This window comes from Amblyomma americanum, chromosome 1 (assembly GCF_052857255.1).
Source record: "Amblyomma americanum isolate KBUSLIRL-KWMA chromosome 1, ASM5285725v1, whole genome shotgun sequence".
Classification (NCBI taxonomy): domain Eukaryota; kingdom Metazoa; phylum Arthropoda; class Arachnida; order Ixodida; family Ixodidae; genus Amblyomma; species Amblyomma americanum.
The window spans coordinates 415,981,663-416,009,455 of record NC_135497.1 but is presented as its reverse complement, the minus strand read 5'-3'; the positions used below and the strand labels follow the sequence as shown (position 1 = coordinate 416,009,455).

At 47.7% G+C, this 27,793-nt stretch overlaps 1 long non-coding RNA gene across 1 annotated transcript; it reads right to left on the bottom strand.

Annotated features, from left to right (window-relative positions):
* Positions 1 to 27,793, bottom strand: LOC144103218 (uncharacterized). The gene is made up of 2 exons (XR_013308268.1): positions 27,672 to 27,793; positions 1 to 350 (listed from the first exon to the last, which is right to left on the bottom strand). It is a non-coding gene; the product is annotated as an uncharacterized LOC144103218 (long non-coding RNA).

Below are 27,793 nucleotides of genomic sequence, written 5' to 3'. Positions count from 1 at the left end.
CAATACACCATTTGACGCGAGATCTGAAGCACTACTCATGTGGTAGCACAGTTCGAAAGCGCGCAGAAGGCATCAAAGGCGAAAACTTGGCAACTTCGCCCCGAAATCGCGGCTTCACGCAGCGCGCTGGCAGGAGTGTCTTCGCGAAAGCTCGTTTTAGAGCTTGAATTTGGCCGCGTTTCAAATAAGGCAGCGGCTGTTGGGATCGCGTGGTGGCAACTCCAGGCAGCCGGCATCACGAGACTCTGCAGTCAGCAGCCGCAGGCTGAGGCGTCCATCTTCAAATGTGATTCTTCACTAGTCGGTGGACGGCGGCCATGCAAGAGGCGTAGTCCAACCCGGGAAGAGCCCTGCGCGGGAAGGGACCAATGTATGCTGAACAAACTAGCAGATTTAATTAATTTGGCGTGCGCACTTCCTACGGCTCATGGTTAGGTTCCCCAGGTTTTATCTTATGAAGCAATATCTCCTCACCTTCAACACGTTAACCAAGCCACCCACAGATCTATGCACAAAGGGGGGGGGGGAGTAAGATTACTGGATTCCCCGCAACACTCGCGGTGCTGCATGCAACCGTTTCGGCTGGTCCTACATTACCGAACCCAGTCAAAACACACTACAGGATTCTAAGACAGAAAATTTCTGTAGTCTTGTCGTATTTCGGGCATGTCTTGTGTAGTCTGTCTTGTCTTCTGTAGTCTGTCTTGTCTTTTGTAGTCGGTCCTGTCTTCTGTAGTCTGTCTTGTCTTTTATAGCCTGTCTTGACTTCTGTAGTCTGTCTTGTCTTTTGTAGTCGGTCCTGTCTTCTGTAGTCTGTCTTGTCTTTTATAGTCTGTCTTTTGTAGTCTGTCTTGTCTTCTGTAGTTTGCTTTGTCTTCTGTATTGTGTCTGGTGTAGTGCTCGTACACTGTGTAACAGTCGTTGCTGTGTCACCTGTTAACACAGGATTTGTGTTCTGGAGTAGCCAATGCACAAAAATGCACACCTTGTTAATGGTCGCCTGTCAATTAACACAAGCTTTGTGCATTCCAGAGTAATTCGTGCACAAAACCACTAGAATTGAAATGAAAATGATCAATTTTTATTTACTGTTTCGTGCTTTTTTTTTCGAGCTTGCTGATGCATGCTGTCCAGCGTTGTCCTGGCCGCAGGTTCCTAGATACATCGCCCATGAGCCAAGAAAAGTGGTCTTTGTGTTGGCTTAAAAAAAGAAAAAATAGAGATCACCGCTGCTACCTGCACAAAAAAATGTGAAAGCGTTGACGCCTCCTCGACACTGGTCGCCTTTCAAACTTGGCGCCATGGTTGTTTTCTCGTTGACTTGATTGGTTATCAATTAACTCCTTTCCCCTCATTTCATCCCAGCAACGATTTCGAGTTTTCAAATTTTCCTCCATGCATCGTTCCTGCCCACTCACTGAATACCCGCTCAGTCTAATTGCCTTCTCATTCATTGCCTTTTGATTCTCAATAATTACCTAAATGCCTCTAATTTATCATTATTTTTGCTATCTCCTGGTTACGTATAGGTCACTTATCACTGGTCACATGATTGCTCATTTCGAGTTTTCAAACTTGGCGCCAAGCTTTGGCGTTGTCCATACTTCCAGTTTTTCAAACTTGGCGCTACGTTGTATTGATTGTAAAACATTTTATTCGCCGGGAAGAGCTTGGCAAGAAGTCGCGTTAAGTGGTCGAGAGTACATAGCCCTCGACGACTTTGTCAGCCCACTCCACCGCCAAAACTTGCGTTCTGGGGTCAGAGCTAGCCAGCACGGTCTCCCACCGCTCGAGAGAAGGGGCTGTAACTAGATCACCCGGAGGTGGCTCTATTTTGCAGTCCCACAGGATGTGATCGTAGGTAGCACGTTGGCCACAGTGTTGGCAGTTTGGGTTGTAAAGATCTGGATAAATGTGCGCGAGGAGTGATGGGGTGCGTATCGATCTCGTCTGTAGACGACGCCACGTAACCTCTTGTTCTTTAGTAAGGCTTTTGTCTGGAGGGGGGAAAATTCTCCTCTCTAGTTTAAAATGATTGGTGAGATCATGATATGTGATCATTGAGTCCTTCGTGAAATTCAGGGAGCCAGACTCATCCACTGCCCGGTCGACGAAACCTCGGGCTTTATTGTGGGCTGCCTCGTTCCCCGGATTCCCCGAATGGGCTGGGACCCATATCAATTCGGAATAATTTGGTGAGAATTTGGTTGCGTTAAGGATTCTAAGGGAGGTGTTTGTAATTCGCCCTTTAGCGAAATTATTGATACCCATTTTGGAATCGCTGAGGATGATGCTCCCTTGGGTATGTGCTAGGGCGAGGGCTATAGCCGCCTCTTCTGCCGTTTCAGAGGATTTCGTTTTGATTGTCGCCGAGACGATGTGGTCACCATTCTCGTTCACAACCACAACTGCAAAGGCATTGGTATTTTTGTATTCTGCCGCATCTACATAAAGTGTTGTAGCACACTGTCTGTATTTCTTATACAAGGCTTTGGCTCGTGCTTGTCTTCTACCCTCATGGTGTAAGGGGTGCATGTTTTTGGGGAGTGGTTTGATTAGTAGGGCCGTCCTATAGGCGCGGGGTAAGTCTACTTTAGCATCGTTATTCGTAGGTTGAAAGTTAATTCCGAGCCTGGTAAGAATACTCCTGCCAGTTCTGGAATTGGCTAATCGCGCTGTTTGAGCCATTAAATGGGCTTCTTTCAGTTCATTGTAGGTGTTATGTATTCCTAACCTCATAAGCCTTTCGGTTGAGGCATTTAGTGGGAGTCCTAACGCAGCCTTATAGGCCTGCCGTATCATGCTATCCAATTTGTCCTTTTCTGCTTTCGAAAATTTCAGATAAGGGGTGGCATAGAGTATCCTGCTCAGCGCAAAGGCCTGCACTAGGCGGCATAAATCTCTTTCCCTCACCCCTTGTCTGCGGTTAGCTATGCGGCGGAGTAATCGCGCCGTCGCTTCTACCGTGCGTTTTAGCTTAGTGAGTGTGTCAGTATTTTTTCCATTTGTTTGTAAATACAACCCCAGTATTCTCATGGTCTGTACCTCTTTGACAGATCGTCCATTAACATAGACGTTTATTTGCGGGGGGGATGTCGTGGTACGCCTACCGCTTTGTTTACGACGGATCACGAAGAGTTCAGATTTTTGCTCAGAACAAGTGAGGCCAGAATCCCATGCGCATGCCTCGATGATGTCCACTGCTGCTTGGAGTGTGTCTTCTATGTAGCCTTCGCATCCTTTGGTTACCCAAAGTGTGATGTCATCTGCATAGAACGTGTGATGTAGGTCTGGTATTTGTGCCAGTTTGGGGGGAATTTTGATGAGGGAGAGGTTAAAAAGGAAAGGGGACAGGACGGAGCCCTGTGGCGTTCCTTTACTTCCTAGTTTGATTGGGGCAGACTCTATTGTTCCGACCGTTATCACTGCTGTTCTGTTAGTGAGGAAGGATCGGATGTAGTTGTACGTCCTTTCTCCGGGGTTGATTTCTGACAAGTTTGTCAAGATGGCTTTGTGGGTGACGTTGTCGAAAGCTTTAACAAGGTCTAAACCCAATATTGCTTTCGTTCCTGTTCCCTCGTCAGCTTCAATTATGTCCTTGTTAAGCTGCAAGAGAATGTCCTGGGTAGATAGTTGGGCCCTGAATCCTAACATTGTTTCAGGTAGGAGGTTCATGTCCTCCGCATAGTTTTGGAGCCTATTGAGGATGACATGCTCCATGAGTTTGCCTAGGCATGAAGTTAATGAAATTGGCCGTAGATTCTCAGTGCTGAGTTTCTTACCCGCTTTAGGAATAAAAGTGATTTTCGCGTGTTTCCACTCTGGTGGTATGTTGCCTGCATGCCAGTATTTGTTCATAAGGTCTGTAACCGCCGCGATCGACGTTGCGTCTAAGTTCCTGAGAGTCTTATTTGTAACTTTGTCTGGTCCTGCCGCAGATGTTGTCCGCAGTTTTCCAATTGCGTACCAGACCTCTGCGTCTGTGATGTCTGCGTCTAAATTTGGATTAGGAGTCCCCCGGTAGTCTGGTTGTGTGGTACTATCATCCGTGTTTAGATAACGTTCTGCTAGCTCTTTGATTAGGTCTTCAGTTGTACCCTCATATTTATGTATGAGTCTGTACAGTTGACTTTGTTGCACGGGACGTGTTTGTTCTGGATCGAGCAGGTGTCTTAGAAGATGCCATGTCTTCTTATTTCCGAGCTGTCCATTGACGCTTTCACATATTTGGTTCCATTGTTGTGTTTGGAGAGTAAGTGTATGTTCCTCGATTCGCCTCTCGATTTCAGCAATCTTTTTGCGTAGTCGCTTGTTGTGTTTTTGCTGCTTCCAGCGTTTTTGGAGGCCTTTTTGTGCCTGCCACAGGTGTAACAGTTTTGAGTCTGCAATCTGCTCCTCCTTCTCAACTGGCACCACAACGCTAGTGGAGCTGACATCCTCATTCAGGGCGATAACCCAGTCGCTAAGGTTAGAGATCTCCTTTGGAGCTGTTTTGTCGCGAAGTTGCCTGAACTTGTCCCAATCCGTGGTTCGTATTTCTTTTGCTTTGTTTTTAAGTTTTGTCGTGGGGAACGTGATGCTAAGGATGAAGTGATCACTGCCAAGGTTTTGCCCGGTGTTGACCCACTTTGCGTCCTTGACGTTTTTAGAGAGGGATAAGTCTGGAGATGTGTCTACACATACACTGTTACCCATGCGTGTGTGGTCGCTCGGGTTGTTTAGCGTTGTGAGCCCTAGTGACTGTATGATTTGCCAGAGCAGGTTCCCTTTCGGAGTTGCTTTGGTATATCCCCATGCTGGGTGTTGAGCGTTGAAGTCTCCCACAATTAATAGTTGAGCCCTAGCAGCCAGCTTTACTGTGTTTATCAACAAGTGTGGGAGTCCATTGCCTTTGTTTCTGGGAGGGTTGTATACATTAAGGATGAAGAGATTTGAGCCTCCTTTTTGCCTTGGTACTATTTCAAGTAGGGTGTAATCTTCTTCCGAATCATTTATAAAATGTTGAATTGCGGTGATATTTCTATGCACCAGAGTGGCTGTGAAGGAGCCGGCTGCGTTACTAGTATCATAATGAGGTGGCAGATATGCTTTATAGCCTGGCAGTGTAGCCCTGCCGCTAGCTTCTTGCAATGCAATCACGTCTGGGGTTGGAACAGACGGTGCTTGTTGGATGTGGAGCTGCAAGTGGGCCCGCTTGCGGCGGAAGCCTCTGCAGTTCCATTGCCAAATTTCAAATTTTTGGCGTGGTGCCATGTTGGGTTATAGATGGTTGTGGCGTCGTGGACAAATCCACGGTGGGGGGCAGGCGGGCCTCGATAGTTGTAAGCCTATCCATTATTTGCTGCATGCAGGTGGCTATTTGGGATACCTGTCCCTCTAGTGTTGCAAAGCGAATATCTATCTCTGCAAATTTGGTAGTAACGAGGCCTTGGAAGGTAGCTTGTTCTGTTGATATAGCGCTAGTTCTCTCTGACAGAGTATTGATGTCTGCCCTGAGTTTGGTAGGCGCTTTCGACGGCTGCGGGGTGTCGGATTCCGAAGCCTCGGCCTTTCTTTTGGATTCCTCGCCTTCTTTTGTAGGATGCGGTCTTTTAGTTGCTATTCTGGCGTCTGTGTCCGTCGCGTTATGGGCTGAAGACTGGGACGCGTTGGAGGGAGTGTGGCAAATAGCGTCTGTTTCCATCGCATTATTGGTCGAATCCTGGGACGCGGTGGGTGGCATTCTAGCCGCAGTGGCATTCTGTACCTGATGCGCTTGTAACAGGCGTTTAATGTCAGCCAACTCTTTTTTAAGGCTGGCAATTTCTCTGTCTCGGGATTGTAGTTGGATCTGAAACTCCTTCTCTCGAGCGTCAATAGATTGGGAGGCCTCTGCTGGCCAGCTCACCTTTTTATTGGAGCGGCTATCGCTGCGTCCGCGGCTTGAGCTCCTCTTGTCTTTCCCTGCAGGGTTCCCCAGGGGCGGGAAGGAGCTGGAGTTGTTCCGGCTGTGGCTTCCTCCTTTTCCGGTAGCACCGTGTTCCTTCTTCCTGGGCCTAGACTGGTGTCCGTGTAGTGATGAGTCGTTGTCCCCTTGCTTGGGTGTCTGGTTGCCATGGGGCGTTCCTTGTTTGTTCTTGTTGATCAGCCGGAATTTGCAGTTCCGGCTGCCTGTGTTGTGGCCCCCGTTGCAGACGATGCATACGGGTTGGCAGGTTGGCTGTTCTCCCTCAGGTGGAGGCGAGTGATTTTCTCCGCAGCGGCGGCAAAGGTTCGTTGTAGGTTTGTAGCAGACATCGGCCCGGTGTCCTACTCTCCTGCAGTTGTAGCATACCTCATGTTGCTCCCTGAAGGGGTGGACCCGAAAGACGCCGCACTGATAGATTACTTGGCTGGGTAGCTTCTTTCCAAAAAAGGTGATTTGTATTGTTCTGGATTTCCCGATCCTTCGGGCATCCACAACTTCTATTCCTTCGTTTCGGTTTCCGAAGCCTTGGCGAACCGCTTCGGGCGAGTCTCCCGCGTAGGCGTTGTAAATGACCCCTTTTACCGAGTCTTCGGGCGCCGCCACGTACGACGTTACGTTGTAGGTTTGATCTTGGAGGTTCAGTTTTTCAATATTGGCGTATGCAGTCGCCCGTTGACGATCGGGCGTGCATAGCGTAAAGGTGTTGTTGGCCGTATTGACTCTGATAATGTCTTCATTCTTCACCGTATCATACGGCAGCCTGGCCACCTCGCAGGCGCAGAAGAGTAGTAGTCCGGGCGCAAAGTCCCTCAGATTCCAACCTTGTGGTCGGCAGACGATTTTGTAGTCGTCGGTCGGTAAGCGCGGGAGAAGGGCTTTCTTGCTGAGTGCAAATAGCTTCTTCCCGTTCTTTCGCGATGGAAAATTGGAATTAGACTTGCCTTGGCCGTGCCCCTGCGCAGGCTCGTCGTCGGTTGATGCGGGCCCTTTATTCTTCAGGCCTCGTTGTCGGTCGCGGTAACGAAGAATGGTTTCCCATTTTCCGGCCTCGAGCTCCGACGGTGATATTTTCTCGCCTTCCACGGCGTACTCCATCTGTGCGGGTCCCTGGGCGCTCAGTTCCCGGCGGAGAGGTGACGAGCTAGGTCGAGCTCGATGGCTAGGCCGGCAGTCAGCCGGCAATATGCCTAGGTGTCCGTAGATTGGCAAAATCCGGCTGCAGCAGGCACTGGACAATGGCCCGGATGTCGTCCAAAATATTCGAGCCCGAAGGCTGACTCTTTCTGCCGAAAAGTGGCTTCGAGGCGGGAGCCCATGCGAGACACGTCAGCACAGCTCCGTGGATTGGATTGGATTCCGCTACGTTGTAGCTCCACCTACTTTCAGCGTTTTCAAATTTCGCGGCACTTTTTCTCTGGCCCAGCCACTTTTTGGACATTTTTGGCTGTAAATATTTATCCGATTACGAAATTTTCTTTTCGCGCAGCATCCGCACATCATCCTCTTCTAATTACACAACCAATCGTATGACGCTATCTCTTCTGAGTTGCCCACAACTGCTGCGGACACGATCCCTGGTAACATAGCCTAGTAAAGTTCTCACTTTATTCAAAATATTGTAATACTGAACAAGGCTTACGACTGGCCGAGTTGGTACTGACTCACCTTAAAACCAGCCAGAAGACAGAACACACAAGACGTGAGCTCAAGAGGCTGGACTAACAAAAATTTCATTGAAGATTTTGATTATTTGTTTTGATTTGTGAGGGTTTAACGTCCCAAAGCAACTCAGGCTATGAGGGACGCCATAGTGGAGGGCTCCAGAAATTTCGACCACCTGGGGTTCTTTAGCGTGCACTGACAACGCACAGTACACGAGTCTAAAATTTCGCCTCCATTGAAATTCGACTGGCGTGGCCAGGATCGAACCTGCGTCTTTTGGGACAGCAGCCGAGCGCCATAACCACTGAGCCACCAAGGCAGCATCATTGAAGGAAAGCCACAAAAGACCCGCGAAGAGATACGGGCACACAATAAACCAAAGCAGTGAAAGGGCGAAGTGCAATCAAAGGTCACTGGCATACTAATGAATCATCTAAAAGAGCAAATTTCTTACGGTGAAGGTTTACCGACGGCTTAGCCACACGTGTCATTAACCTTACTGATGTAGTAAGCCTCAATTATCTACCGACAGATTTATCCCTTCCGTAAACCACTAACCTGTCGTGGAAATTAGGCGTGCAAAGAGACAGGTCATCCTCAGATTTGCATTCACAAGATTTAGCATGCAGTGCCAGATTAGAATTTGCCTTCCCCCTATAGAGTGAAAGTGCTCAGACAGGTGCAAATTCAGATATCTACCTGTCTGCCCATATTAGTTGCAGCCATAAGGCAGTGGAACGCAATAAACTCCAGTACTTTTGCAAGTGGTGAACCTTTTTTTGTGACACTGTCCATTGTGGACAAGTACCCAGTTTTATCAAGCCTTTTTTTTAATGGCGGCGCAAATGCCTCCTGTCTTGCACTTCGCTGTTAAGACAACATCAGCATTGCGCTTTCCCGCGAATTTCTTGAGACTGTGAAATACTGTGGAGTTAAGGTATATCAGCATCATCCGAGTATGTGTTCCTTACCCTCGAGCGAGTGAAAACATACTATGACAGGTTGTTGAGATGGGCAAGTGGGAACCCAGCTGCTTGGAAACCTGCTACAAGAATGCGTCCTCAGTAGTGATGGCATGACTTATGTAAAGCTGATGTTATGCACACGACTGCACACCCATCAAGTGTTTCCATCTTTACTGACCTTAACCAGCGATAAATACACCTCTTGACCATCCTTCCCCAGCAACAAGTGGTCCGACTCGTAGCTAAAAAGCCTTCCCCGATCTTTAGCTGTAGCCCTGACAAACATGGTCATCCACAAAGCGCAGGTCTGCATCAAGAAACTGCTAACGGTTCTGCTTAGACAATTCTGATGTAAAAGACAGGCCTTGACTGCATGCCTTAAAGACTCCTAAAACATCTTGTGCCAACATATCTTAGCCTTCGATGTCCAGAAAAATTAGGTAGTCATGAACATAACGAAATGCTACTACGCCAAGGTCTTCCAAACAGGGCTCTAATGCCTTATCGACTTTAGACAAAAAATGCTGCTGAGCAAAGGTACGACCTGCGTGTAAATACCGCCCTGGTAACTGACAAATGCAGACTTGCAGTAAAAGGACAACGGCCCCATGAAGCCAGCAACTGAAATCACGCAATCATCTGTAAAAGCACGTTCATTGTTCACCCTGATGCAGTTTGCACATGCCTCAGAGGTCTATCATGTGACAATGAATAGTACAGGCACTACATGTCGATGCTCACTGCAGAGCACCTCCGCAGGTTGCTGTCCACAAGAAACTAGAACTCCACAGAACTCCACTTTTGTGAGTTGGCAAGGCGGTATTTACAACAGAAATCAGGCATATGCAGAGGGTCCCAGGTCGCACCGTTCCTCTGCGACATTCTTCTGTCCAGAGTCGATACCGCATCAAAGCTGTTTTGAAGACCTCGGCATAGTAGCATTTCGTTATGTTGATTGCTACCCAATTTTTTTGCACAAGGAGGGCTCAGATAAGTTGGAACAAGACATTTTAGAAATCTTTAGGCATGCGGTCAAAGCCCATCTTTTACGTCTGAATTTCACTAAGCATAACCGTTTGTAGCTTCTTGACTTAGACCTGCGCTTTGCGGACGACCACTTATGTTGGTGCCACAGCCCAAGATCGGGAAGCCTCTTAGCTATGAGTAGAACCACTCGAGGCTGGTGAAGGACAGGTTAACAATCGCATGCATCACGACCACTTTATGGAAGCCATGCCATCACTGTGTTTAGAATGCATTCTCGGAGCAGGTTTCCAAGCCAATGGCACCTGGGTTCCCACTTGCCCATCTCGCGCACCTGTCAGAGCATGTTTTTACTCTCTCGAGGGAACGGAACACCATTCGCATGATGCTGACGTAGTTGAGCAGCACAAAAAGGCGGGCTCTATACCTTACCTCCACGCCATTTCGCACCGTCCGAAGAAAGTTGCACCAAAGTATGATGCTGCTGTTGTCTTGACAGCTAAAAGTGAGGTAGGAGCCCTTTGCTTCTCCGTTCAAACTAGGCTTGATACAACTACGGGTAATCGTCCGCTATGCACAGTGGCGGATAAAAAATGTCCTCCACTTGCAAAAGTAAACGGGTTTTTTACGTTCCACTGCCTCGTAGCTGAAACTACTATGGGCAGACAAGCAGATATCTGAATGTGCGCCTGGCTGAGAGCACTTTCACTGTATAGACTGGAGGCGAATTTTCACCTGACACTGCACGTTCAATCTCGTGAATGCAATCGGAGGACAACCTTTCTCTTTGCACGCCTGATTTCCGCGGCACATCAGTGGTTTATGGAAGTGATAAATCTGTACTGATATAGTTGAGGCTTACTACATCGGTGAGGCTAAAAACGTGCCTGGCTAAACCGTCGGTGAACCTTCACTGTAAGAAATTAGTTTTTTAGATGGTGTAAGGCCGCCCCTCTTTTCCAGCTGCATCCTTTGCAGAAAGCAGGACGCCGGCACACGAGGAAACCGCTCCCCAGTATAAGCGAGAGCTCCCGAGTACATACCGGGAACGAAAATTGTCGCTTGACGCACGGACACCCCCTCCCCCCACCCCCTTACGACGTGGGCTATCACCGGAAAGGCACCCACAGCTTCCCGCCCTGCCTTGTGAACAAAAACGAAATCCCAGAAGGGCCGTGACGGACACCTGTCATGGCGGACAGTCAGTACTCACCAAGAATGTGGAAAGACAGGCGCTAGTGAACAAAAGCGCATTCCCAGGATGGCCGTGACGGACACCTGTCGTGGCGGACAGGCAAGACTCGCCAAGAATGTGGGAAGACGGGGACGACCCTTAATCTGGTTTCCCCGAGCGACAGACGAACCCCTTCATGCTTATTAGCTGTGTCCCGCCGTCGGTAGCGCGGCAGCATCGTGGGCCCTTTCGCCCCCCCCCCCCTCTGTTGCTGATGAGCGACGCGGACCGATGGTGGGTGGCGGTATGCATGCCTGAGGCAAGGATTAGCTTCGAAGGGAGAGCCTGTGGATACTCTCTCTTGAGAGAGAGTGGTGGCGTTTTTGTTGTTTATTTAGTTTGTATTGTTAACAGACTCTGGGTTTGAGGCTAAGCCCAACCCAAGGGGTTGTCCCCATCTCGCATGTTATTTTTGATTGGAGAATTGATGCTTTGGGCGGCCCACTGAAAATGACCGCCCTTAGTTCTTTGTTAATCAAGTGCTTAAAAGCGCATGTAAACGGATGCAGTCCAGTCCAGTCTGAGCTGGGACTCCATGCTTAGCATGTAACGTGATGCTACTTAGGCTTTAACCTGCCCGGTCGATGAGTAAAGTAGCGCAAAGTTTGTTCTTTTGTAAATTCAGTTCTGCTTTTTCCAGTTTAACTCTCTGTATATGTATGTTGTAAATATATGCTCTGCTGTCATCATCTACAAGCTCGCCTCCTGTTCATCTTCCAAGCTGAACGACACTAGAGGAAGGGTTTGTGAACCATCCTCGAAGAAACGAACGACCTTTTGAAATTCTACTGGCGCAGTCGACAGGATTCGGCACGTTTCATCTCAAGGCCAGGCATCGCAGTGACAACCACAGGCCATCCGACACGGAGCAGCAAGGAGCTGTCAAGGGAGGACTCCACCTCGGCTGCTACCGAAGCTGGTAGAGCGGACGCAACATACGGGCTCTGGGCGGCAGACATAAGAAGATCTGCGCCGGGTGAGTGGGATTTCTTGCGTTTTGTCGAGGTTGGCATGGTTGCTACTCAGAAGGCTTAGGGTGCAGGTGTGGAGCACGTGACCAGCATGGAGAAAAATTTCTGTCTTAAGAACTCCTTCAGTTCTAAATTCGGCCTAGAATTTAAAACGCTTCGAGGTGTTCTCTCAGAGGCAGGACAAATGACTATTCGCAGCCTTGAGTTGAAATTACAGGAACGGATGACACAGATAGAAAGGCAGGATTAGGAACAGCTAGAAATGCTCGAGCTGATTTATGTGGGCGGCGGGCAGCACGGCTATGCGTCTGATAGAAAGCGCAGAAACGATGCAGACCTAGGCTCTGAAGCTCAGAGTGTGTGCGCGCTTAATAATGAGCTGATTTATACGGGCGGCGGGCAGCATGGCAATGCGTCCGATGGAAAGCGCAGAGACCATGCAGACCTAGGCCCTGAAGCTCAGAATGTTGGTGAGGTTACTAACCACCTACCTAAATATTTGGCGGAAGCGGTGAGTCAGAAAGAAGAAAAAGGAACGCATTCAAAGGTGCAGGAAATGTCGACTGCCGTGAACGGACATTTCAGTCATGATAGCGCTTTCAGTAATGAATTTGTCCCGGAATGGAAAACTCCCCGAGGTGTTACCCTATCGGAAGGAGGGCAGGTTACTATTCGTCGCCTTGAATTGAATTTCCGGGACCGAATGCGACAGATTGAGCAGAATGAAAAAGAACTAAGAAAGCTTGAGCTGAGGTATATGGGTGGCGGGCAGGATGGCACCAAGTCCGAATTAAAGGACAGCGACCATGCAGACCTAGGCCCTGATGCTCACAGCACTGGAGAGGTTGACATCGACTTCCCTGAAAATGTGACAGAGGCACTAGGCCAGAACAACGATGAGGTCAGTGAGATCCAGATAGCACAAGCCTCAGAGGCTCTATCAAGTCAGATCGAAAAACAACTGTCAGGGAACGCAGCGCTCAAGATTGACCTATTGAAGGGCACTAGGACTGAAATGGAGAAAGACCAATGTTGCGAAAACGCGAACGGTAGATCCAACGCACTTTCAGAGCGGCCAAAAACTCAGTCGCAGCAGTTGTTTGACGACAAATCTAGTTTTGTGCTGGTACTGGGGACAGAAAATGTTCATCAATCGAGCGAGACCAAGTGTGCTCAAGATGAGGTCCTCATGAAGAGCTTGGGTCACTTATTGCCCGCCAATGGGGTGTTTGTTCCGAATCACGGCGATAGCAATTCCACAGTGAGACGCAATGACCTGGAGGAGTGGGCCGATTCGGCGACAGGGTTTGTAACACAAAGTGTCTCGGAGCAAATGTTGAAATGTGCCGCACAAAAATCCTGCAGTCGCGGCGCGTTTGTTGGTGGTAATCATTATCACTTGAGGATCACCGCCATACTGGATCGAATAGGCTTCGTGCCATCTCCGCCTCCTAAGCCGCCATGGAAGCTTAAGGGCAATATCGTTGCAGCGAGAGCCCAACGGTCAGCTTTTGTGGCAGGTCGAGTGGCGCAACAATGCCAGCCTGGACGAAGCGTGAATTTTCCCACTCAACCGACGCTCGATGAGCAGGGTGCCGTGTGTTGAAGTCGGGCACTTACGAAGAGACTTCTGCCTGGCGTCTACATAGAACGGTGCCCGTGAGTGTTGTGCGCAGACGTGTGAACAGTGATGAACAATGTGGTTTTGTGTGTGCTTCAAATGTGGACGCTGCGCAGTGCATGATGTGGCTGCCCGTTCAGTGAACTGTACAGCAGCATGCACCAATGTTGTGCCTTGTAGTTCGATTTGTTATTGATTGTTTCTTTGCTTTGGTTCTTGAAAATTTGAGTACCCAGGAGAAACTCTGCCCCGGGAGGGCTGACATTTGTAATGTGAAAGTGTTGCGGCCTCTTTGTTAGGAAGCATAAACGAGCTGATAGCAAGCTCGGTTTATACTCTTAGAGGTGGCGTGTAAGGCCGCCCCTCTTTTCCAGCTGCATACCTTTGCAGAAAGCAGGACGCCGGCACACGCGGAAACCGCTCCCCAGTATGAGCGAGAGCCCCCGAGTACATACCGGGAACGAAAATTGTCGCTTGACGCACGGACCCCCCCCCCTCCCCCCACCCACTTACGACGTGGGCTATCGCCGGGAAGGCACCCACAGCTTCCCGCCGTGCCTTTTGAACAAAAGCGCATTCCCAGAAGGGCCGTGACGGACACCTGTCATGGCGGACAGGCAGTACTCGCCAAGAATGTGGGAAGACAGGCGGTAGTGAACAAAAGCGCATTCCCAGGATGGCCGTGACGGACACCTGTCATGGCGGACAGGCAAGACTCGCCAAGAATGTGGGAAGACAGGGGCGACCCTTAATCTGGTTTCCCCGAGCGACAGACGAACCCCTTCATGCTTATTAGCTGTGTCCCGCCGTCGGTAGCGCGGCAGCACGGCAGCATCGTGGGCCCTTTCGCCCCCTCCTCTGTTGCTGACGAGCGACGCGGACCGATGGTGGGTGGCGGTATGCATGCCTGAGGCAAAGATTAGCTCCGAAGGGAGAGCCTGTGGATACTCTCTCTTGAGAGAGAGTGGTGGCGTTTTTGTTGTTTACTTAGTTTGTATTGTTAACAGACTCTGTGTTCGAGGCTAAGCCCAACCCAAGGAGTTGTCCCCATCTCGCGTGTTATTTTTGATTGGAGAATTGATGCTTTGGGCGGCCCACTGAAAATGACCGCCCTTAGTCCTTTGTTAATCAAGTGCTTAAAAGCGCATGTAAACGGATGCAGTCCAGTGCAGTCTGAGCTGGGGCTCCATGCTTAGCATGTAACGTGATGCTACTTAGGCTTTAACCTGCCCGGTCGATGAGTAAAGTAGCGCAAAGTTTGTTCTTTTGTAAATTCAGTTCTGCTTTTTCCAGTTTAACTCTCTGTATATGTATGTTGTAAATATATGCTCTGCTGTCATCATCTACAAGCTCGCCTCCTGTCCATCTTCCAAGCCGAACGACACTAGAGGAAGGGTTTGTGAACCATCCTCGAAGAAACGAACGACCTTTTGAAATTCTACTGATGGTTTACTAGTATGTCAGTGCCTTTCGATTGTTTTTTGCCCTCTCACTGCTTTGGGGTTTTGCGCGCGTGAATCTCTTTGCAGGTCTTCTTTTGCCGCTTTTCTTCAATAAAATTTCAGTTGTTAGACCAGCCTCGTCTTGTGCTCATCTCTTCTCCTGTGTTGTGTCTTCCGGCTGGTTTTAAGATGTAATACTGAATGCCAGAAGACAGCCATTTTAGAGTCAAGCGCACTTAAAATGGCCCCAGATATAATGAATGTTCATTTATTACAAAAAATAGTGCTTTCTTCATTAATATATGCATGAAGTATATGACACTGCATCAAAATAAAAAAAGGACTAACCCTCATGGCCAAACTGCAGTTACAGAAAACAAATGGACACCATAAACCTGCCTCACATGCAAAAGCTTGCACTTCAGGCCAATGCAGAAATCAGATCAGATTGCTTCCCAAACTGCATAACACTGCCACGCAAAGAATGTGACGGGCAATAAAGGAGCAACAAAAAAGCGAACTGTAGGTAGCAGCCAATCTCATGCAGACAAGCTACAAGATCAGGCCAACATCGACGTGGAAGGAGAAATTTGAAAAAAAGCCACAACAAGCACATAATTTTTAAGGTTTTCACAGCACACTGAGCCATTTAAATGGAAAATACTTTCCTGAAAAAACACAACAGAAGCAGCAGTTTTTTTTTCGGCAATCAATTTTTTTCATGTACTTCATTGTTCTTGAAGCATGGGCAGGTGTAGAGTAGTCAGTTTAGTGCATGAATCCCTAAGCAATGCCATGCCAAAAACTGTACTTCCAGAAAAAGCTTGCTTTACTGAGTGAATACTACTGGCCATCCGCTAATTTCCCAGCCTGCTCCAGGTCCCTGGCACAAATCACACGCAAATTGGTGGCTTGCACAACTTCCATGCAACTCTTGGTCATTAGCTGGAAAAAAAATTGAGGAATCAGCGAGATATCAAATTTTACATGCATTGCTTTGTTTCAATGACCGATTAAGAAGAAAACAGCGGTTTCTGTGAGCGCAACTATTTTTTCACACTAGCTTTCTACAGTAAACCACGTTTATCGCGACCTAATTCACACTGACTTGCTGCACGGTCCCAGCACTACTGTGTATAGCTCTATGGTTTCAAATGCTTGATAGCTCTGAGCCCTTGGGGTTGCACTCGTTAATGCAGAAAACCTCGTAAAAGGCCACCAGAGCTTCGAGCTTTAAGCCATAGGTATTCAGAAGCTCAGTGGTCAATGGGAGAACTTTTGGCTGGGTGACACAGTAACAAATGCTGCTCCAGTTACTTTCACTCCATTGCAAAAAACTTGCACAGCAGAGACCGGCCCTCCATTTTGAATTGCAGAAACAATCACTGAAATTCAAAGCACACATACTAAATGCACACCTGCCTTCCAACACAGCTTCATAATAATGGGTATAATTATTGGAATGAAATACCAGTCAGTACATGTAGTTTTCAATTTATCCAAAAATTATAAGCAACCGACAAAAAATAAACACTAAAAGGGAAATGACCAGAATTGTTTAAAAAATCTGTCAGAAGAATTATGTGACATCCATTACACTCCAGCAGTTCTTCGGCATTGTGCACCTTCAAACCACACTTTCTTACAGGCACATTTGCACAGAAATTGGGTTGAACCTGATCTTTAAGAATCTTTTTTGGTGCAACAGTAGGGAGAAACCAGGTTTTACCCAAAAACAAAGGGCCCTACGCATTTGCATCACAAGCCCAGATGGTGCACTTGAGTTGCCTCTTATGCTTATGCAAGAAACAGGAACAGAGATATCTTGACTAAATCGAAAAAAGAGGAAGTGCAATGCAAGTGTAATGCCGAGAACTACTAAAACACTGGGAGGATTCCAAGAGTAGGTGAATGCATGAATGGGTGGCAATCAGATGGCTAAATGTGATTAGGAAATTTGAGGAAAAAGGGTGGTAGCATGTGGCACAGGATACAGTTACCTAAAATGAACTGGAGAACCATTGTTCTGCACTAATTTTAACAGCACATTAACACGACAGACAAAATCACTAACTCCAGGAACGGACTGCGCATCATGCGACTCAATGTCAATCACCATTGCAAATGGCACCATCACCGCAGACTGCACATGACGAAAAGTAGACGTATTTTTGCTCTCAACTTTGAGCAGCAGTCAGCTGCGCTTTTAAGAGCAAAGCTCTGAAATACGGCAACATTGGCACTTTGTTTTACTGACATGAGGGTGCTAGGGCAGCTCTTCATTACTTCCCTTCTATATCCCTCCCTTATATCCTGGTTCAAGTGTCCACCACAATGTGAGACAGTTACTGTTACATTTCCTTGAATTTTCCTTCAACTAATTTTAAATTTTTCAAGGATGCAGCTTTAAGAAGGTAGAGGTACAAACTGCAGTATAACCATATGCTATGGCAATAAACCAGCAATAAATCTGTGCTGACAGCAGCTTGCCCAGTGCATTGCAAGGATGCTATGCCATACAAGGATTGGTGTCATCGTGCAATGTTACATTACTGACTGACAAATTGTTCTCTGTATCAGAAATACTGGTAAACCATCATTGTGGAGCACAATGTTTTTAAAGAGATAAATGAACATATAGGTCGTTTTCGAGGACACATATGCATACCAGGCAACAGGTGTGCAATGTCAACGCACGTATATGTTAAAAGCAGCTGCGTAAAGAGCTACATCAGTGACTATACTTTGTACAAGTCTACAGGTCCGGTATTTATAAGCTAAGGTACTGCTGTGAAGTGCATGTAGAGTTTGCATGCATTTCTAAACCTAGCTGCAAGCCTATGTTGAAAATATGTTTCTAAATAGGCAGCTAAGATATGCATCACTGAAAAAGAATAAGTACCATGAACGGATTAGGAAGGATGACACAGCCGAAGGCAGGAAGCACGCATGGCCCAATAGATGCTGGCCGCTGGCAACTGCAAATAAATACATCCAGAGCAACAGCTGTCAGTGGCTGTAGCCATGTCATGAATGACAAGAGAGGAAATTGTCTACTGCTTTAAAAACTAAAATTAGATGTAATATAAGTAAATAAAGAACCAATGAGCTAGCCCATGACAAAAGAAATGAACAGATTTTATGTAATGCACCCATATACATTCTTTGAGAAGAGTCACAATGACTGTTATAACCACACTGAAAGATGAGCTCGCTGAAATACCGCACACCAATATGAATATAGGATGTGCAGGTTTTCATTAATTCCTATCATGGTGCCTTGCACCAATGTCTAGGTATTAAATTGAAAGTTGCAACCAGTCTGCCCTGGTTAATTGAGAAGATAGAATGGAAAAAAGCATGCCTTCAATAGCAAGAAGCTTGATATCTCACAGCACAGCTTAGCATCATAGAAAAATTGCTAGCGCATTTAACAAATCTGCATACAATTAAAAGCTGCACAAATTTGTCGACTGACAATGGAAGTAAGGGCAAGAGAAACAAAAAAATACCAAAGAACACTCGTGAGTGCGGCGAAGGGAGGTCTGTGGGTAGGATCCCGTGCCTGGGAAGAGTTCCGAGCTCGGAGAATCGCCGGCACCCCAGCTGATGGCACGCAACCAAGAATAAATAACAAAGTGAAAATAAGTAACAAAAAAAAAACATCGACAATGGCGAAAGACTTGAATGCGGGCCGCAAAAGCGAGGGATATAGCAAAAAGGTAGGAATCCTAAATAAGTGTGCAGTTGCATCTCCGACAGCTCGCAGTGCTCAGAAGGAGAGGAAGCATCAACGCTTGCAGCTGAGGAGGCGCAAGATTGATTAACTTTGACATAACAATGCCTAAAATCCTGTTCCATTGGGGAAGCACAGATAAGTTTACAAATGACAAGGCGAGGAATATGCACCAGCCTTTCACATGCGATCATTTTCTGAGAATAATTTAGTATAACGAATATTAAGGCACAAGCACTAATCCGATAAGTACCAACCCTGAGCAAAATAGTGCGGTGTCTGATCGCAGCTGGCCTAGCGCGAGCGCTCCGCCACGCGGCACTTCTCACTCATCGTCTTCTACGCAGTGCAAATCCATGCTTTTGCACAGAGTGTCGAAGCGCTAGCAAGCGAAAGAGTAACACTGTTGTGATATCTGGTGCCATTTTTATTTACCACGGCACGCGAGTACTAAACGCACATAAAGAAAATGAGAACACACTTGTGATGCAGGATATAGGCCCTGCTTTTTTGGCGCCGCATTATAGCTGCGGCAACCGCATGCAGATTGCCTCCACTCACATCCCTATATAGCCGCATACAAATAGCGCGTGTGAATACAGATCATTAGCAAAGAAACGCAGAGCGGGACTCACCGGTCATGCGATTCATCCAGGCTTAGCAAAACCGCGCAGGAGTCTTCGTTCGGTTTTACAGATGACAAGACGTCACAGCACTGTCTTTGTTCTTGGCTTACCCGTTGAAACTTGCCAATGTTGACAGGCTGTAATTCTGGTCGTTGGCTTCGAAAACACACTCCTGCTCACCTTCCTATTGAATGAGTTCTTCACACGTGTCCGCCGTACCAGCACCCAAGCAATGCCTCAAAGAGGCAAATAATACAAAACGCGACGCGTCGTTTGAGCTGCAATGGCGCCGACGGCTGCGTTTTCGCGTCGTTGGAAAATTGCAACCGACAAAAGTTTGTTTTTAAACCATGAATAATTCAATTATCTCCATAACAAAGACTTTCCATTTTTTTTAAACTATTTTTTTGCATTATTTATGAATAATAAAGCGCTTTTAGTTACTTTTTTGGCATATCGTTTGTAGAAGCTGCGATCCTGTGATCCCCTGAAATGACCCGGATGCCCTAACAGACGAAGGAGCAGGCGACGGAGGAGACGACGCTGTTGACAGAATGTAATTTCGTTTGATGCCAGATAAAATCACTAAGTTGCGACAAAAACAGCGAAGAAAAGCGCCGTATCTCGAGCTGGCGAATATCGTGGATAAGTTGAACGCAATTGACACGATGGAGAGTAGCTGCGACGCATTAATTTCCACGACACTGGCACGCTCACCGGAGATCATGAAACTTAACAGCTTAATCTGTGACCAGTACAAGCGGATTGCTTTGATATCAACTGCGTTAAGAAACTACGTCGATACTTTCGTCTCACTTTAGCTACGGTAATATGCAACAGCGGCTAGCACTTGCCGCATCCTGATCGCGTGTAGTTTAACAAGCAAGCGCCCACTAGCGCATCGAAGCAGCCGTGTTTTCGAGTTCGTATTGTTACGATAAATACGAGTTGTTTTGGTACTGTGCGTCACGGACGGTGACGATGGCGTCGCGGACGATCTTAACTAAGACTCGCCGCAACGCAGCCGATAACCCAAGTACATGGGCGTTAAAGGTTGTTCACCAGTACTGCAAACGTGGGCATAAAGTATCGCTCAGTCGCAGCGCCATTCGCTCGCTGCTCGATTTTCCAGCCTTCCGAGTGAAGGTCGCAAGCTGTTGAGCCAATCGGTCAGCTAGCCGGAGTGAGCGAGCCGAGCTTTCGGGAAAGACGCCGCCCGCGGGCGCGCCGGGAAATGAACTACGCGCTACCCCCTGGCTGCCCTAGTCGTCGCTAAGCCTAGCCGGTTTCACATCGAAGCAGCAGTTGAGGGCACTTCGAAACCGGCTAGCGCTGAGGTGCTGCTCTCGTCATCGTTTTACTGTGAACCTCGTCTCATAGTAAAACAAAGATATGCTCGGTTTCCGCGACACCTTCAGGAGCGGAGCCAGCTGAGGCCACGAGAGCCGCGATTGAGGAGCAGCAATTAAAGGCGCCGTGGGAAGACATTTGCTTGTATTCCTGTTATCGCTTCTACCAACGACACGATATTGGACAACGATACTCCATCCGACGGCTTAGTATGGACTTGAACAAACATTACTGTCGCATTTTTCTGACGCTGGCGGCCGGTATCCAGCCTGGCATGCCGGCCCCGAGAAGGGCGCCCGTACTTTATTATGGCGCTTAATTGTATGGCTGTGGTGGACATCAACACCCCCAGACATCCTCCTCTTTGCTCAGATTGTCATAGCACACAGTCACATTGGGACCAGAGCAGTTTAGAGGACCTAGCGCGGGTGCACAGGAGCTAGACTGTCAAAGCAGGCGAAACTCTTGAAAGTGCGCGATTGACGTCAGTCCCAAGACTTTATTCTCATTTCGACCGAGAATCAAATCGGTCCAAACTCGCCAGCCGCCGCATTTCACCTTCGGCGTCATACGCTGTTGTCTATATTTAGCGACATTTTCGTGTCACCGTCATGAAATTTTCAGTGAGGTCAATGAACGACGTCGTAAAGCATTTTTTTGCTATTTTATGATAAGCAGCACGTCACTGCCGCTAAAAAATTCTCCGCCAACACTGTATCAGTGTTGGACTTAAGAGCGCTAGCTACGAGAGCTTCAAGTGTTTCTATCGGGGTGCTAGATCGGTGTGCTCAGCAAACGTGGAGAAGACAAAATACGAACATCTGAGGGCGTTTCGTTTCGAAAACATTCCTTCTATGATACAAGCAGTGTCATCTACTTCAAAGATTTTGCCCTACTATTGCGATCTGCAGCCACCTTCGCTATATCCGGTATGTTTCCTCCTTATATATCAGTTAACGAATTGTATACACGTGTGCATTACAACAAGACGGATTGTTTGACCGCATCCGGAACCCTGTGCGACAAACGATTAGGCCATTTGGCTGTCTGGAAGTACCCGGAATGCACGGTTTGGGGGCGAAAAGGTCGTCGGTGCGAATCCCACACATATTTTGGGCTTCATCTAAATATTTATTTTATCCTCAGGAACATGACAAGTCAAATGACACAACTTCGATCATTATGCTTCAAACGGGCGGCCCCCAAATTTGATGCAAATCGGGTTCCGCGGGGTCCCACTTCGATAGCCGCTATACTGGCATATGTAAAACGGATCGAAGGTATCTGTGACAACTGAGGCTCTACGCGCCCGCTGTTGCTATATGATATAGTGTCGTAACTGTCTTGGCCAATTTGACCTTCCCTGCAGACAGACGTGTCCTTGACACACGCAAGCAGTGAGCTGACGCTCTTAAAACTGAAACGCGGAAAAATGATATCGAGGTTGCTTTGAACATTTATACAGAGAACTGGGTGCATGTACATAGTACATGCTGCCTTTGTGTAGCCAGATGATTATGGCGAGTAATTTTTCCTGACTGACGATTAACGACGTTCTTTTCCGCGACATCCGTATAAGTGTCTTTGGCCTTTTCTGCGCATGTAGTAGTAGCGATACATTATGTTACATTGCTTGAAAATGCCACAGAAGCCAAGAGAGCACTGACTTTCAGTAGCGCCATTCTACTTGCGCACGCCGATTGGTGTGCAGGCGCTGTCGTGGCTGGCTATAGATGCCGCCACCGCAAGCACGTGCGGATACGCAGTCACCGCTGGCTTCGTCGCTTGTGCATTACAGCTCTCTGGGCTTTCAAAGCCGCATTATACTCTTGAGCAAGCAATACTTTCGTCGCACTGCCATGTGGGAAGAGAAGGGAATTCAGTGGGTGCTCGAGCAGTGCCTCTCCTCTAAGCCAATTTTCGTTCGGTGAGAGAGCCAGGTCGTGGGAAGCGAGTTGAAAACTCGATTCGCCAAAGTGAATGAGCACTTCATTTCGCTCGGTGCCCGTCACCAACAGATCAGAGCACCTCGCATCCTCTTCGCGACACGCCACAGTGAACGCGCTTTGAAGCATATTTGGTCAATTTGATCCCATCGCTGTCACACGACAGCACGACAGTATTTCTAGAATTCTGCAGTAAAAGAATTACCCTCACCAGGAATCTGTCATACGACACATCCCACGATAGGTACCTATCGCGCGGCACAAACCACGACAGGTATCTGTCGCAGGGCATATCCCACGACACGCTGTTGTGTCGCGCGACAGGCCGCACGACAGGTACTTTTGTCGCGTGAAAAGAGGCGCGCTAGAAATCTGTCGCGGGACTGAACCCACGACAGGCAACTTTGCTGAGGCACCCAATCTCTGTCGCGCGGCACGACTCCCTTTGTCGCGCGACAGTACCTGCGACAGAAACCTGTCGCGCGACAAATGCTGCGACAGGGACCTTCTTCGCACGACAAAATGCAGGATAGATGTCTGTCGTGCGGCAGAACCTACTACAAACAACTTTGTCGCGCGAAAGGACCCACGACACGAAGCTTGTCGCACGACACAAGGCACGACAAGACAGCTTGTCTTGCGACACAAAATTGTGTCGCGCGACAGATGCGCGACAAAAAATTCTGTCGTGCGTTTTGATCGGGAAGCAACAGCTAATGGATTAATAAGCTATTATCAGCCAAAATAATGGTGTGGACAACGTGGAAAATCATATGCTAGATGGCTGTGCATTAATTTCCAGAACTTGGTATCATTTATTGTGCAATAAAATCTGCGAAAATAGCACGTTCAAACTGCGTCTTTTCGGTCAGTAGAATTTACAAGGATGCAGTTCTCGCAGCAGAGATGAAAGCAAAGAGGCGGAAATAAGTATGCATCCGATTTGAAAGCTGAAAGTAGCGGGTTCTAATCATGCCATTAGCGCTAAGCCACCTGTGCTTACGGCCAGTGCTGACGGTCCAGCATTGAGGAAAGCTGAGATTTGGGCGAGCTGGTAAGCATTTGTTCTTGGTGAACAGCGCAGCAAAGGTGGGAAAAAGGTAAGACAAGCGCTTGTCTTGCCTTTGTCCTGTCTTTGTTTCACTGTTCACCCCCCATGACGGTCCAGCGGTCTCGACATTGGCTAAAAAAAATTAACATATTAAACGGAGGCCTATACAAAACTCTCCCACCAGGAATAATGTTTAAGGCCGATATATAGCACGCAAGGGGTATAAGTCGCATAGCTACGGCAGAGTTATAGCATAGCGCGTTTCGGGATCCGCTAGCGTGGCCCGCTTCCGCGGGGCACCACCATGTGCGCACTGATTGGTCCTGACGTGGCAGGCGCACATGGAACATCGCCGTTGTCTCTTATGTTCACCAGCTGTCTCACAAGCTAAAACGCGTTGTGCGCAGGGTGGGGGTTCATTTTATGTTTAACTAGAGGGGTGGTGCAGCCAGGCGAACTTCTCCGGTTGTCGCTCTGCTGTGTGCCGGAAGAGGCATGAAACGGGTTTTGTTGGCTGCCGCAATGTCGCATGTTTGTGAACTGCCATTTTCGTGCGGCGCTTGATACATACAAACGGGGCGATTATCGCCGCGAGAGCACTCGTCGCACCAACACGTCACTTCCGTCAACAGCAACCAGACGCTCCACTAGAAAACCCGCAAAAGGTGTGTACCACTTTTTGATTGGTGAGCCATCCTCAGGCATTACTGTGATGAACGGACAAGAGAAATCTTTACAGCCTGTGCTATCGCAAGCAAGGGGGCATCATGTGTCAGCAAAGTCTGCCTACCTCGCTACCAGTTGGCATATCTTAATTCCAGAATGACCAGCCGTGGTGCCTTAGCTTTTGGTGATGTTTTCCTCTATTTCTTTTCAGCTTCTGCGCAAGCATTCGTCGCATGTATTTATGCGCTCTCGCAATAAATGCAACTAGTTGCCAGTCAGCCATCGTGTGTCAGTTCTCTTCTGTCCGGTTCTTTCGCGCTGTTCCTTCGTAATGTTCATTCATCGACTCACCCAGAAACGCACCTTCATGCAGTTTTTTTCTCTAGCGAAACCGGAGCAAAATACAGATTCTGCACACCAATAGAAGCATCAAGCGTTACTTGGCGCTGAAGATAACACTACGAAGTAGTCGCTGCGATGTATATTACTTATCTTGGTGTTGCTCCTTATGGTTATGATCTTTCGTAGTGTTTCCCCAACACGCGCGCAGAATCACAAGCTTAATTAGGGGCAACAGAAACAACCTAATAGAGATAGGGACCAAGAAAAACCCGTACTCCGCTTCCCTTGCATGGCCGCGAAGTGGGTAGCGTGTACTTTGTAATGCGGACCGTGGCACAATTACCACATCCAGAAGATTACGACCTGCCCTAGGTCGGCCCCCAGGTCACCCGTGTCAGCAAAATACCTCCAACCACCACAGGCATCCACCTCTTCCAAAAATACACACACAAATTGAGGGCAAACTTAACTTCCCTTTTAAGGGTATGATGTGACAGCGGTTCCTTTGCCACTCAGACACGGACACATTCCTTTGTCACAGGAGTAATCATTACGTGAAAGGTCATACGTCATAAATATAAAGCCCCGCTTTAACTACGAAGTATGAACGCGCCTTACGTGAAATAACGACTCCCGTTCTGCAGAAAATCGAAGTTGGTGCCGTCGGCATCGTGAGTTAAAAATTTTCCTCAGAAGCAACCATGCGGGTCACCTATTTCGAAGCGGGAGAAAAAGTTCAGCAGATCATCGCTCTGCCGAAGCCTACTGATGCTGAAGTGCACTGTGTATACTGCACCTTGCACCGCATCGTCGGCAAATGCAAATAAAGAATATTTGAGCACTCTTACCACTATCTTGCGTAATTCGAGAAACTCGCCAAATACAATACCATAAGACATGCTTCACTACGCTTAGTAAAGCCGATTTCGCCATGCTTTGCCGGTTGACCAAGTGCGCCAGAGGTCAAGTGTGGCTATAGGCCTTACCATATGTGGGCCACCATGGTGTCGCACCACTTCGATTCGCCGGAAGAGGGCGATAGAATAGCCACGTGACAATCGCGTGATGTCGCGCAATGTAAACTGTTGCTGTGATGTCAGTCAGCAATCATTGGGTGGCTAACCTGTCAAGATCAACCATTATTTTAACTGCCAGGGTGGCAGGGTGAACGCGCTGCTTATCCAGTGTGCGAACGCAGTAATCGTTACAGGCACCCAGCCGCGTCTAGTTGCCCGATTCACCACAGTTTTTGCTCTGTAACCAGGTTCAGCAGTAGTTAATTCGAAGCTAATATTGAAGCGTTTGTCGCCAACGACTGTACTCAGAAAGTACTCAGAAATAAAACCCCGGAAAGTACGAACGTGAGGACAGGGATGGATTTCTGCATGAATAGCATAACCTTTCTCAACATATGATTGACATGACTTTTTTTGTTTAAAACATACCGGGAACATATAAAACAGTTCATTGTTAAGCAATTGCGTTAAACCATAGCCGGTTAAAATGAGGAGGAAAAACTCAGGGGGCACTTTGTTGCACCTGAAGTGCAGTGAGGCGACAGCTTTTAGCGCGGTGTTGCTGCTTGCGTCACTGATGTGGGGTTGAGATGTTAATGAAGTACACAATTATTTTTCAATCCTAAATGCTGGAGACACTGGAGGGCATTTGGGAGGCATCCATCTGATTCGACGCTTATCTACAAACACTCTCCAGAGTCTTAGACAAGGAGAACTGCATGTGCGTTGGCAGGAATTAGCGTAGTCGTTAGCACGCTCAGCTCCGGAACAAAAGGATGGTGGTTAGAATTTCATCGTGCGCAAAGATTTTTTTTTATCGAGTTGAAGAGTGTCACGGACGGACGGACCCCGCGAGAATAAGCCATTACAGGCTTTTGCCTTAAAAGGTGACCCGGACATCGACCCGGCCATCTAGAAACTGCTGCTGGTCGCCACTGTACCCGAAGTGTATGCCGTGGACAAGCACGAGAACGGGCCTTTCGCCTCTACCGAGAGACGGGGTCCAGGCGCTCACTTGAAAGCACCCCCTACTCGGAGTCCAGAGAGCCATCGAAGACAGCTGCACGTAGCGATATACCAGAAAAATTCTGATGTAATTCGGTTCTCTTGAAGTCGAAGCCACATGACGTGCATTCGCTCCATCATGTACCACTTGAAAATATTCATTTTGCACGTACTACGGCTGCTAATAAACTGACAAATATGCATCTGCGATATTTACCGATGAATTTAAAATACGTAAGGTGTTCGTTATATAACTTTCCTGGTCGTTCGAGATGAGTAACGAGCTTATTTTTCTAGGGTCCTTGTTTGTTCGAGAATTATTTCGGCTGAAATTACTGAAATCTACGTAGATAAACTAATTCTCCCAACAAGGTTTCTTTTATCGACCTCATTGATGGCAAGCAATGATCTCTGGGGCTCATTTCTGCACGCATTGAGCCTCCGTTAATGCAGGGCGTTGCTTGTAGTGCGACAGCGACATCGCGGGCCATGCTCCTTTCAGTGGACAGTGTGAGATATGCTCTCGAACTTTAAGTATTTAATGTGTGCCGTAATCGCATTGGCACTGCACTAGTCGGTTTATGGGTTTATGACTTGCCCATGAAAAGTCGGATTGCACACCAACAAATTGAAAGGAAAGCTGCATTATTTTGATTGCGGAGCATTTAACTGCCTCAAGAGATGTGTGGTTAGTCCATTTTTGTCCTGGAGTGCCTACTCACGAGCCCAATCTTGGCAACCGCTTCATTTTCACAGAGAAGAAAAGAAGAAAACACTCGTGCACTGCGATTGAGGGTATCATATTAGAAATAATGCGGAAGTGCCAAGTTACCGCGTGCCTTAAAGGCAAGATGAATTTGTAGCACGCAAAAAAAAAAACAATACACTTCATACACCGCGATACCTTCAGACCTCAAACGGTGAAGTGGAATTCAAGTGACCGTTTATGCGTGATGATGCGGAGCAAGGAAACAATAAACCTGTTCTGGAGCCGAGAGGCTTAGCAACTTACAAAGCCCCACCAGTGCCACACATCATGGGCAGTTTACATATATTGCTGCTTGATTTTCCCTGCCATCTGACAACTTGTAGACGCCCATTGCTCACCTGCAGTCCTTCTAGCGACGCAATAGGAACCGTTTCCTCGCTGTGTCGTGGAACGTCAGAGTCCGAGAGCAGTTCCTGGCTCATCACATCAAGAAGTCTTCCATTCTGCGCACGCTATCTTC